The following is a 13253-nucleotide window of genomic DNA, read 5'->3' as shown; positions in this document are numbered from 1 at the left end:
CCTCCTGTCCTCTGTTATCCGAGTCCATGTCCCTACCCTAATTCTTCCTGCCTTCCATGATCCAATGTACCATACTTGCGAACATTTTGAACTTGGTAAGAGGGAGATTTTGAAAAAAAACTGGGAATTGATTTTCCCCTTTGAGTTACATTTAAAAAGAGGAGATTGTAGACAGGAGACTGATCAAATAAAGCCCATTTGAGCTTAAAAACATTGGACGTTTCCTGGCTGAATCGGGTCTGTTGGCATGTATGGTTGTACTACCACTGCCTCTTCCTTCTGCCCAGAATGGTCTATTATATTGCCACAACCTCTCTTGCCAGTTCGGTATTGTTGGTTAGTTGCCCCTGTTCCCCTTCCCACTGCCCTCCATAGTCTGTTGTGCTGCCACTGCCCTTCCTGCCTGCCCAGTGTGGTCAAATTGTTGCCTCTGCACCCTCCTACCTGCCTTCAATTTTCAGAGTCCGTGCCCCTGGCCTCTGCCTCTCAACAGCATCTTAATGAACAACTAGATTGCTAACATTCTATATTTATTACAAAACGCCATCTTGATGTAATCAAAACTGTAATACCTAGAGCATTTCCTTTAGAAATTACATATATGAGAGGGTCTTATTTGCATCAAAATTATGGTTAGTGCTCTAAAAAACTAAAATGAGGACATATTTTCTGAGTTTAGAAATAGCGACAAAGCACTTTTAAATTATTTGTTATCTTTATGTTTTTCTATCCAGTTGACCACTTGATTAAATGTTGCACTTAGGGGAGAGGATGTGGTGTTACTTTCAGAGCTGCAGACTTTGCAACTGGGGTACTAGGTTGGAGTTTCTGCTTCAGCTCGACATTCTGTGATTCTGGTCAAATCACTTAATCTCCCCATGTCTGCAACCAAAATGAATTTGTTCTTGTGTGATGTAACCAATGCTCATGTAAAGCACTCCAATACCTGACAAGTCTGCACTATATAAAACAGCAAAAACACAAAAAATAAAACGTGTTTTGCACACTTCTGTCATTGGGCTACATGAAAGCTACATCTGGGTGATATTTGTGCTACATATGGGCTCTTTTGTCTCTGGTGGCCATCTTGGGAGACTTATTTGTTATGAAGTTTCCTATTTTCCTCATTTACTGCGGTCTCCTCAGTAGGAAATACTTTCAGTTTTTTACTTTGGTTCCATCAAGAAGGCATTCAGATGTGTCACACATTTGCTATAAATTCTGAATGTTAGCACTCTAGTTGCTCATTAGATCAATATAGCAAAGCTACTGCTCACCAGGGAAGTCTGCTGCTGGTATTCAAAGTGCATGTTTTAGTCTGTATGTCAGAATTGTTTTATTAAATAGAAGAGGATTTGAGAAGTCAGAACGTGCCCTAATTTTTCTTTCTGCAGCACTAATCATACTTTCTATGGCAAAATGAACCCCATCATTTTGTTCCTTTTTAAATTAAATGTTTTAAGAGTTACCACTTTATTCTAATCAAGATGGCTTCAGGTGTGCAATACATTTGTCATAGGTAGGACTGTTGGCGCAATAGTTGTTCTTTAGAACACTCTGGGAAGCTGCAGTAGAACACAAAGGAATCAACTGACAATCTCTGCCCTTGTTGGATGGACATGTTTTACTGAGACTTCATTCTCACATGACTGAGAAAGATAATGTGAATTTACAGAAAATATGCTCTCAGTTTAGCTCATAGATCACCTTCCAAACCTCTGTGGGAAAAGCATGAGAAAATAGTTTTCTCTCAAACATGATTCATGATATCCCAGCAGAAGGCTTTTTCACATGGTAAACTCACCTTAGAACACACCACAATTCCTAAAATGAGTATGGTACCATCAACAAATGATTTATAATGTAACTAAAGTCTTAAAACTTTCTATTAACTGCAATGCTTTTTAATGAGGTGCTATCATGTATAGTGGTCCCAAGATGGCTGCCAACATTTCTTGGATGAAGTGCTGACAGCCAATCAGATCTCACGATGAGATGTGTGGTTAGGCTCCGCCCGGATATATATATGATTTTACTTTTGATTTTCTCAGGAACTACTGAACGGATTTAACCACAAGGCACAACTCTGAACCAAGGGCTACCTCTTTGCCAAATTTGGTGTAATTCCGTTCAGCAGTTCAGGCTGTAACTGCGATTAAAGGTTCCTATGGAAATTGCATGGGGAAAACACATTTTGGGACCCGCCTTTTTCTCGGACCCTGCTTCACGAATCACCCCGAGACTTTCAGGATAGGAGCGGACCGGAGCGCCCCACCAGCTAGAATGTTGCGGATTTCCTATGGATAATAGGTCCTAAGTATAACTACCTACTGGCAACCGCCAGTAGGTAATATATATATATATATATATTCACTTAAAAAACCATAGGTTTCACACATGTTATAGTTAGGTGGATATTTCACTCGTAAAAAACCAATGAAATTACCCCTTTATAGTTAGTTCAGAGAACTATAACTCACGCCCGCAATCCACTGTTGATGACGTCACATATTACATCACTCATTACATGGTCAGTGGCATCACTCATGACATCACTGATGACATCATCCTTGTGATAGAGTGGCGGCCGCGCGAGTTATAGTTATCTGAACTAACTATAACGGGGGAATTTCATTGTTTTTTTACGAGTGAAATATCCACCTAACTATAACATGTGTGAAACCTGTGGTTTTTTAAGTGAATTTGCAAGGTTTTTTAAAAGCTAATTCCTAACTATAACGTGTGTGAAACCTATGGTTTTTTCAGTGAATTTGTAAGTTTTTTTAAATGCTAAGTTATGTATGTATTATTATTTTTTTTTTGGTTTTTCACCGTGCGCGCACGGTGCGCGCACCCCCGTGATTTAAAAAAAAAAATTAAAATGTTTTTTTCTGCCTTCAGGGTCCTTCAGGGACCCCCTGACAAAGGCTAGGGGGTCAGGAACTCTCTACCCTGCCCCCTTTTCACGTTCGCCACCTTCCTTTTTCACTCTCGCACTGAAAACAAACAAAATGGCGGCCGACACTTCCTGATTTCGACCGATTCGAACGTTGACTAACATGTAACCACCAATCACAATTACGCTCGCGCACGTTAGGGTGCTCGCACGGTGCGCGCACGGTGCGCGGCTATAGATATGTATGTGCTTTTAACTGCAATTTTCTCAGGAATACTGAACAGATTGACTCCATATATGCAAAAGGCACATCCCTGAGCAGAGGACTACCTCTCTGCCAAATTTCAAGTAATTCTGTTCAGCCGTTTGGGCTGTACCTTGGACTAAAGTTCCCTATGGAAAATTGCATGGGGAAAACGTGTTTTGGGACCCCCCTTTTTTCTCAGCCCCCGCTTGACGAATCCCCCCGAGACTTTCAGGGTAGGAGCGGAGCGGAGCGCCCCACCTATTTTGAAAATTTCGTGAGGATTCGTCAACCGGCGCCAAAGTTATTCCAAATAGAATGTTGCGGATTTCCTATGGAAACACGGTCCTAACTATAACTATCTACTGGCGACCGCCAGTAGATAATATATATATATATATATATATATTTACACACACGCAACAACATTACCAATAAAGGGAATGTGGGGTAAAGCACCCGGGAGCGCCACATGGTAAGACTGAAGCTCCTTAAGTTCCTCATCCACAATTGCTGTTACAGATACTGACTACAAATACCCATATATAGGATATGCATGCAAAGGCAGGGTCTGTGGTGCTGATACCTATGATGATGTTATAAATGTGACTCAAAGACAATACTCACAGTGAACAAGAAACACCACCTAGGTTGTCAGCTGTGCCCACGGATCCTAGCGATCAAACAGGAACATGCAAGGCAGTCACAGCAAGGGGGTATAACTAAATACAAGCACAATAGACAAGGAGCTAGCAAGGAGTGCTTAACAGGAAAGAAAGAGAATCACAGGGCACACTTAGAAAAAAGCAAGTAAAAACATACAAGGTAATAGAAGCAATACAGCAGGAATAGAAAGAGAGTAAACTAGGGACTGGAACCAAGGAAATGGGAAGAAAAGCAGGGACTGGCAAAGGATATACAGAAGGGAAAGCAACAGAGGTATACTAGAAAAGTATTGAATCAGAAGACAAGAAGACACAGTAGCACTGAAGGCTGTGCTGGAGAAGGAACAAGAATTGAGCAAAAGCTCAAGAGTCAAGGTAGCACTGCAGGCAGTGCTAGTTCAGGAACTGGAAATTACTATAGCTCAGGACTCAAGGTAGCACTCTAGGCAGTGCTAAATCAAGGAAACAGGAAATAGCTTCAGTCAGAACACTGCAAACAGTGCAAAACAGGAACAAGAAATAGCTGGAGCTCAGGAACAGGAACAAAGAATAACTATAGCTCAGGAACTCGGGTAACAAGGTAGCACTGCAGGCAGTGCTAATTCAGGCACAATGAATAGCTATAGCTCAGGAATTCAGGAAACAAGGATAACAAAAGTTCAGGAAACAGGGGTCGGTCTCACTGGTACACAGCTACAATTAGCAACCTTTCCCTGAAGAGACCTGGGGCTTTAAAGATCTCACAGTACCACATGCATTAGGTGTGTGAAGGCTAGCAGCACCCAGCCACAGGTGAGCTGAATTCCTCCACTCCTCCTTGACCTGAGGGGGTGGAGACTACGCAGTGAGCAGAGCATCAAACATTAGCAGGCTGGCTTCAAGCATGGATTGGGATTGGATGTCAATTCCCAAATAGTGACCAAATGGATGGAAGTCAGGATATGCATGCAGGGGAGTATCTGGAAGCTTATTTGAATACAGGAAAGTCTTACTATGCACCCCTCTGGTAGTGGGCACAAGAGTGCGGAGAGCAAATTGTGACATAGTTAAATCCAACAGGTTTGCACCATTGAGTTCACTAGAGTGCTGTGACTGACTGATCATAGTTCCTTCTGAGCCAAATGTTCTTTTACACAGTGCCCTGTTGGGCTCTTGGAATCAGACAATTCAGACCACAAGGTGTGTAACTTTATTTCCTGGAATACTGCTTGGCTGGCAAGCAAGTTTGACGATCCAGAATGGGTGCTTTTCCTGAAAAGGTTTGACGTGATCTGCCTTCAGGAGGTGTGGGCTACCGAAAATTGTTATTGACTGGAGGGCTATAAAACGTTTTTTGTGCCAGCCACCTGTTCGACAGCAGGAAGAGCCAAGGGGGTTTGGTTAGCTTTGTTTCTTTAGTAGTTCAAGGCAGTTCTGTCATGTTGCCCCCAGATTTTCCAACCTTACAGGCCTTTTTATCCCCTCCAATCTGTCTTTGTATCTGCTCTTGTCACATTCCAGGGTCTCTTTATATATTCCTCACAGAGGATCTCTTAAGAAAAAAGAGGGGTAATGCTATGCATCCTCTCATATGTGCACTCTGAAGTGCAAACAATACCTCTGTCAGAAAAACGTATGGAGGTCAAGTAATTGTAGGAAATCCTTCTCTCTCCTTCCTTTCAGATTTTGGGTCTTATTTAGAGTTTGGCAGACTTAAAAGTCTGTCAAGACTTCAATGTCTGTCAAAACATGTAATCCACTATATTGCAAATGCTATAAGCTATAATGAAGTTGAAATAGCATGAACAAGACATCTACCATATTTGTGATGGAGTACTGTATCCCTCAAACTCTCAATATGGCCCTTTTTTCAGTGGGAAGCTGGATGGCCTTGCAGTGTTAATCATTACATTCAGCCCTCTTAACAGCAGAGTGGAAAATTCCTCTCTGCAGTGTTTCTGTTTTTTTTGTTAGTGGGACTAATGTCAAACTGCTGCTAAACATAATATGATAATAAATGTGCACTCTCGCGCACACACACGTGTTAGCTAACATCACCGTTTAGAATATTAGTTCTAAAGCCCTCAACCTCATACTTACTCACTCAAAATAGCTAGTGCATTTCTTGTTGTCATACAATGAAGCCTGGTTTGTTTGTAACCAGGCCTGGACTGGTCCTAACATACACTGAGTGTTTTCCTGATGGCCTTGACGGTGGAGGCTGGTTTTACTACTGGTTGGGCCTGGTTTTGTTGTTGGGGCCAGGACTGCTTTGTTTCCTAACTGCAGCGCTTTGGTGCTTCGTGCATAGTAGGAGCACGCTAGCAACCAAAACTATTCAGTTTTTGCATTTGGGAGGTCCTGTTTCCAGGGGAATTGCAACTAGAAATGCTGACCTGGGACGTGAGGGGTCTGCTGTAGCTTATCTCAGAGAGACCAGTACATATACGATACAGAATCTTCAAAGTTCAACACAGTGTATTTCTTTATAATGCAACCATTGCAATGCATTTCAGATTAGTATAATAAAATTAACAGCATTGAGTTGAAATGGTTTGACTAGATAAACATCCATGTCCCCACCACTGCCCTAACTATGATACTGTCACTGAGCCAAGAGGAAATTAAGTTCTCTTTTGCCCTCTATACATGGCCTAGAGAGTTACTATAGATGGAGTAACATCATAATCTTTTGCTTTTTTTCATCACATCCCCCAAATTGATGTATTTGAAGGTTCTCTCATGAGATGAAGGAAAAGGAGGCACTGGGAAAAAAGTAATTGTCTATGATCATACAATATGGTCAAGTAGAAGCCGGGATGGATGCAAGGTTTCCTGGTTTCATTTTGTGCAATATAGCCACTACATCAGAGGTCTTCAAACTGTAGGGTATGCCCCCCTGGGGGTGTAGATGGGTTCCCAGGGGGGCACAGATGCCTCTGAAAGTACATGTAAATGAAGATGGCCTGGAAGTGCGGCAATTTTTATGTGCTCCATTTCCAAGCTGTCCTCATTAACGTGGGGTCAGAGGTCACTGAGTGTGCTGCTGCAGGTTTGGCTGGGAAGTGTCTGGAGCCTTATCTCCGGCACGCCGGAGTTTATCACAGGTCTTTAAAGACCATTTGCATATTTACAAACCTTTGTAAACAAGCCATGTGTTTAAAGAGCCTGCAAAGACCTTGTCTTAACACTAAATAGAGTTTTAAATGAAAAAGTATGAATTCATTTGTAATGTGACTTTTCTGTCTTTGTTCCCTCTAATTATCAGTCATTAATCATCCAGGCCGCTCCCAAGAACACAATTAAAAGTGCCTTTTATTTACATTTGCTGTTCAAAGTGCACACAGATAAGTGCTGAAAATACGGCTTTAGGTGACTGTTTATTTTTGTACCGTCTGCGACATCAAAATAATGAGCTGGCAATCCTAATCATAAGACTGGAAGTTTGTTGCAGGATCAGCACATTATTTATTTCCTTCACCCTTGATCCCTGATTAATGCCATAATAGTAATAGTTTAACTTATATCTGAAACCTTACGCCACCGTCAATAACATGCTGATTTCCTTCAAGTGTCTGGGAATGCACCCTGCATTCAGACAACTCACTCCTCATTCTCACCCTTCACTTTTACGCTCACCCTGCGCTCATTGCACATAGTTATCGATTTACAGTATTTTCCACATAATCCAACATCTGCTGCATAATTTGCAAATTAAAAAAATCTTGTTTCCAACTCAAACGATTCAAAAGTTACTATAAATGCAGCAACACATGTTACCTCGCAGTGGAAGGCCCTTTCTAAAGGTTGACTGGTCATCTTTCTGTTGCTTTTTGCTAAATGTGGGTGTTAATGTGGTACTTATGAGGGGCAAGAAAGGCCAGGACAGTGTTAACAAGTGTGAAAATTCCAAAATAATGCAGTAATATTATTACAAAATTTGCAGCATAATTCGTCTTTGCTTGCTGCAGAATTTAATCAACCATGCTACATAATTTGGCCTTCTCCTGCCGCATAATTCCAGTGGCCCTGTTTATAGTGCTATGAGAACCCAGCTTGTGGCAGAAAGCACTGTGAATATGTAGATTATTATTTTAAAACAGTATTTACATATCTCTAAGCTAGGCTGCTGCAAAATGATGCAGTGATTGAGATAAAACAAGTTCTTACAAAGTATACTTTTTAGTAATGCAGACATTTTTGTAAGTGTCTCCACTTTTCCAGATCTCAGCTGATAACATCTGTAGTATCCTCAGGTCATGTTAATATGTTCCCTTTCATTCTGTACCTAGCTGCTCAGCCAGTGTGAGTGTTCCGCATAGAATGTTAGTGTGAGTGGAATGTTTGGGTGCCTGTGTGTGTGTGAGACAGTTGGGAAGATGGGCTGAGCAGCTAGGAGGCTGCTTCTGGTGGGGTTTGTTCTAGCTTGCTGTAACTTCTACTTATGGAGTTAATAAACTACATAAAATCATTTGGCTAAGTCTACTTCATCACCTGAACAAGTGGGGCCCGCCCACTACATTTTTGGTGACGTTCTGGAGCTCTTCTCACGCTAAAGGTAGTTGGATGCCGACTGAGGATGTGGAGTACAGCAAGACTACGTGTAGGAAAGGACCTACTACATTTACTAACAAAGAAAAAAGAAACAAGTATCAAGAAACTCAAAGAAAAGAAAAGTAACCAGTCAAGCAAGAAACCAGTTAAGAACGCCTCGCAGCCCCACCAGTGTCCACTACACCGGACAGCCCAGCTGAGGCGTGCTGTGTCTTTTTCTATACGTCTACAACATCTTGTTAAAGATCCTACGCTTCTACAAATGGCTACAGTGCCACATCAAACATCTACAGTTCAACAAGAAAAGTCTGGTGAGCCACAACAGTGCCTCTTCAAGTAAGGTAATCTGTGGCTGGTTTGGTTTTTGTCTCCAGTGTGGAGCGAAGTCATTTTATTTTAGTTTTATGTTTGACTGTGCACTTGCTCAAGTTGTTTCCTGCAATTGATTTTGTGACTTTCCCTCCGTGTAAGCACAAGACTGGAGGAGTAAAAGTGTGCCTGTTATCAATTTTGCTCGTTCGTTTTTCAAAGGTCAGTTGGCTGTTTTAAAAAATAAAATGAAGATTGCCTCGTGCAGGAATGGCGAAACTACTGGGTGAGAGACTTTGAATTTACGTTTTGTGGCATGTGTATGCTGTTTTCCCTGCTGCCTGGGCTCAAGAGAAACAGTTCAGCTGTATTTCAAATTTAAAATATGGCTCGCGCTTCTTACCTGATCCACTCTGTCGCGCAGAGCAGAGGGAGAGCCTATACATGACGTCTTCTTTTCTTCCTGGTCTTCTATGCTGCCTTAGGACGTTTTGAAGCAGGAGTGCGCCGTGTGCCACTCGGCGTGCGTCTCCTGAACGTGCCGCCATCTTGTGGCTGGTGGCCCCAGCCACTCTGTGCAATTCCAGGACCAGGAAGTTTCTATGCCAACCACGCTCCGTTTATTTTTCTACAAAGCTCTTTAGTTAATAAAACGACCAGGAAGTTTCATTGCCAACCACGTTTTTTCTTTTTTTTAAAATAAAGTTGACCGCGAGCTGAAAGTATCCAGCAGCTTCACGATGAGATGGCCTCTCACCAACCAGAATTTTCTGGTACTACCTGTGCAGTGAGCATCTTTAGGGACTTTACGTACTCCACTTGGATTTCGCAGTACTGCCTCTTAAGTGTCTGCCTCTACAGTCTTAATGTTTGGGCAGTGAGTTCTTCGTTAGGACACCGGTCTTTGTTACCTATTTTTGCGTTGAGTTTTAACTGCCAAGTTCTCTTTCTGCTGCATAGTACTTCTTTTGCTGCCAAGTACTTTTATCTGCTGCCAAGTACTTTGTCCTTCCGGTCTTCAGTGGAAACTGTATTTTCTGCGAGGTACTTTCTAGTGGCAAGTCTGCAAAGTACTTTCTGGTGACAAGTCTGCGAGGCACTTTCTGGTGGCAAGTCTGCGAGGTACTTTCTGGTGGCAAGTCTCTTGGAATTATTGAACGCCTGTTCCTCATTATCGCGGTGACAGGCACACCATTTTCATTTTAGAAATACAAGTTTGTTGTGTCATTTTTACAAGATTCAACGCAAAAATGTTTTCTTTCACAGGAAAAATACATTTATGGGTTTTCAGTGTGATTAGTTATTGCTACATGTCAACATTTTTTAATGACATTCCACACGATATGTTTTGTTGGCATGGGTGTGGGTCTTAGTCCCATTTTCCTTCTTCACGCATGTTCTTGTTTCAGATGTACTTATCCCTATTTATGGGATAGGAGTGGTTTTTAGTCTCACGCCCCTTTGTTCAGATATTTTATCCCGGTCTAGGGATGGGAGTGGGTTTTAGTCCCATGACCCCACGTTCACAGTTATTTACATTTGGGATGGGTTTCAGCCCCATTTCTTTGTTATTAGTCTCCACACCTTTGTGGTCAGCCCGCTTGTTGTGGAATTATGTTTTTTCCCCCATTTATGCAGTTTATAGGGGGTTATTTTCCCACCTATGTCAGTAGTAAAGGTTGTTAGTCTATTTACTTAGTTTAAAGGGGGTGTTAGTCCCACCTTTGTTATTTTTGGTGTTGGGTTTCAGTCCCTTCACTTCCTTGTACGTCGTCATGTGTGTGGGTAAATCCTCTTGTTATGCCACACTGTGCTGCATCTGTATTCCCATGCTGCACAAGTCCTTGGGGGTTAGTCCCATGTGATATAATCTGTACATTTGGGTTTCAGTCCCTAACATCGTTTTTTTTTTACTTGGGTTTTAGTCCCACAGTGTCCCATAAGGGGTGGCGTATGGTGTTTTCGCCACAGTTTTCTCACGTGAGGAGTACTTCCTTGGTTGTCGTTCCACCCATTGTATTCTAGTCTGGGTTAAGTTTACCCTTTTCTTCTGTCATGTGTGTTATGCTCACTTGTTGTATGTAAGCTCTTCTTGGTCTTCTTATATTGTTATTTGTTCACTATTACAGGAGGAGGATGGTGTTAGTGTGTTTTTCTATCCTTCTTTCCTCCTTAGTGTGTCTGCTTTCCCTCTTGTGATGTATTTCACCATGCATCCCTGGGTTTATGGACTGTTTTCATCTTTTGTAGTGTGTCTGTTTTCCCACTCGTGATGTATTTCACCATGCATCTCTGGGTTTATGGACTTTTTTCATCTTTTGCAAATTTCTGTGTATAGCTGTTTTAGTTTTAGTTTGGGTCCTATTAATTTTCAGTATAAAAGGGAGAGGATGTGTAGTATCCTCAGGTCATGTTGATATGTTCCCTTTCATCCTGTACCTAGCTGCTCAGCCAGTGTGAGTGTTCCGCGTAGAATGTTAGTGTGAGTGGAATGTTTGGGTGCCTGTGTGTGTGTGAGACAGTTGGGAAGATGGGCTGAGCAGCTAGGAGGCTGCTCCTGGTGGGGCTTGTTCTAGCTTGCTGTAACTTCAACCTATGAACTTAATAAATTACAATAAATACATCTCGGCTACGCCTACTTCATCACCTGAACATGTGGACCCAGCCCACTACAACATTCTTACATTACATCTCAAAAAGAATAAATCTTTGCCACCATGAAGCTTTATGCAGAGCCACTGGAATTATTCAGCAGAAGAGAACCACATTATGCGGCAAGTATGACTAACTTACGAAGCAAGAAAAGGTAAATTATGCGGCACAATGCACCACATTTTGTGGTTAGCATTAGTTCATTATTTTGTCAAGGTAATGCTGTCAGGGGGAATATTTCATCTCATAAGTACCATTTTACCACCCAAATACAGCAGTAAGCAACTACAAGATTACCAGTCAATCTTTGCAAATGGCCGTCCACTGCTCCGGAACACTTTGTCATGCTTTAAGTAACTTTTGTTCCGTTTGAGCTAGAATCAAGATTTTTTGTTGGTGAAATCTGTAGATTATGTAGCAAATGCAGTAAACTGATAATATAATTATGTGGAAAACACTGCTGCTGAGGAAACTCCTAATTCCAGTGGCCCTGGCTTTAAGTGACTCAACAATTAATTGCTGGTAAGAAGACTGGTTTCTTTTTAACTTTCTGCACTACCACCACACCCTTCGATTTCAGGCAGAGGCACCTAAAAGTCAGTATTAACCATTCAGGGGCAGTTTTTTGTGAAAGCTGAGTCCATGGGGTGGCAGGTAAAATGCCAGCAGGGTTGCATTCAGATCCGGAGCCCGAATCCTCGAAATCTTTGGGGCCTCACAGTGATGGTCTAGGAGAAAGAAGAAAGGTTTGAGATTCATTGATATTGTCAAAGAGAAGGCCCAGAATAGGGAGCAGTGTAATGGGGACTCATTTTCATATTTACAGATGGCCAGAGACAGCTTCTTCAGAGAGATACCCCAAAGAAGGGGACAATATAAGTGTTTTGTTTTGTTTAAAGGGACATTCATTAGTGACACCAGTATAGCTGCCAAGTGTGTAAGTGGCCACTGCTGGTAATCATTAAGGAAGCAGATGTAGCAGGACTGGGGACCAGGGGTTTGAGGGGCCCACTGCATCACAGTTATGACTGCCTATCTTTAAAAAGGAACATTAAGGAATGCTGTTATGACAAAGTATTGAAAGCATCCAGATCAACTAATAGGGCAATGAGACATTGTGTAAAATGTAAATATGAAATATAAATATGTGTATATATATATATGTAGAATTTGTTATATATATTACAAAAAATAAAATAGCAATGATTGTTTTTGACATTTATTAGTCAAAGTGTTGATATTTTTGTGCCGGTCTCCCCCTTTTTTGACATAGGATTTAAAATATTTAGATTTATCAATGAAAATAACTTGAACAGAAGACATAACTAATCTACCTCTTTATTGAATAATATTTTGGATCAATCCCGAGGCATTATTTTCTGTTATAACTTATCTTTAAAAAGGGGCATCAGAGCTTTTTTTCCTTTCAAGCATTAGGACCGAGGTGATGATCTGTCATGGTGGGGAAGAGGTAAAATATGCAGGGGAGATAGCCTGCTACTCAGTACTGCAGTTATCATTAATGCAGCAGGTGTAGATGTATTGGGGTCAAAGAGTGTGAGGGGCTCAACACCCCAATTATGGGGAGCAGTTTGTTTGGGTTAATAATATAGTTTTTGTATGATGCATTTGCTGTTTTATAAGTCTCATACTTAGTACGGTTCATAAGATATAGAAAAGACATTCCTGAAATCATCTCATAAGCCCCGCCCCCTCAACGCAGCCATGTCCCTCACTCTCCCCCAATCCTTGCCATAAAGTTTTGGAGAGGGGCCCAACTTCAAAACATTTTGCTTAGGGGGGGCTCAGAGTAAAAAAGTTTGAAGACCTGTGCACTACATGGTTATCTCTTTCTGTTTTCCATTTTGGATGAAAGTTTAATGATTTGTGTTTCATTCTTTGAGGCTTTAAATCAGTGCACCCTGTTAAATACATTCAGGTAATGAATTTTTCA

General features: G+C 41.5%; 1 protein-coding gene across 9 annotated transcripts in view; it reads left to right on the top strand.

Moving 5' to 3' along the window:
* The window catches only part of LOC146804998 (arylsulfatase D-like), a 480817-nt gene that overhangs the window by 262413 nt on the left and 205151 nt on the right, over positions 1 to 13253 (top strand). The window lies entirely within an intron of this gene.

Source organism: Triturus cristatus, chromosome 8 (assembly GCF_964204655.1).
Source record: "Triturus cristatus chromosome 8, aTriCri1.1, whole genome shotgun sequence".
NCBI lineage: Eukaryota > Metazoa > Chordata > Amphibia > Caudata > Salamandridae > Triturus > Triturus cristatus.
Note: the sequence above shows the minus strand (reverse complement) of the source record. Positions and strands in the feature narration are given on the sequence as shown.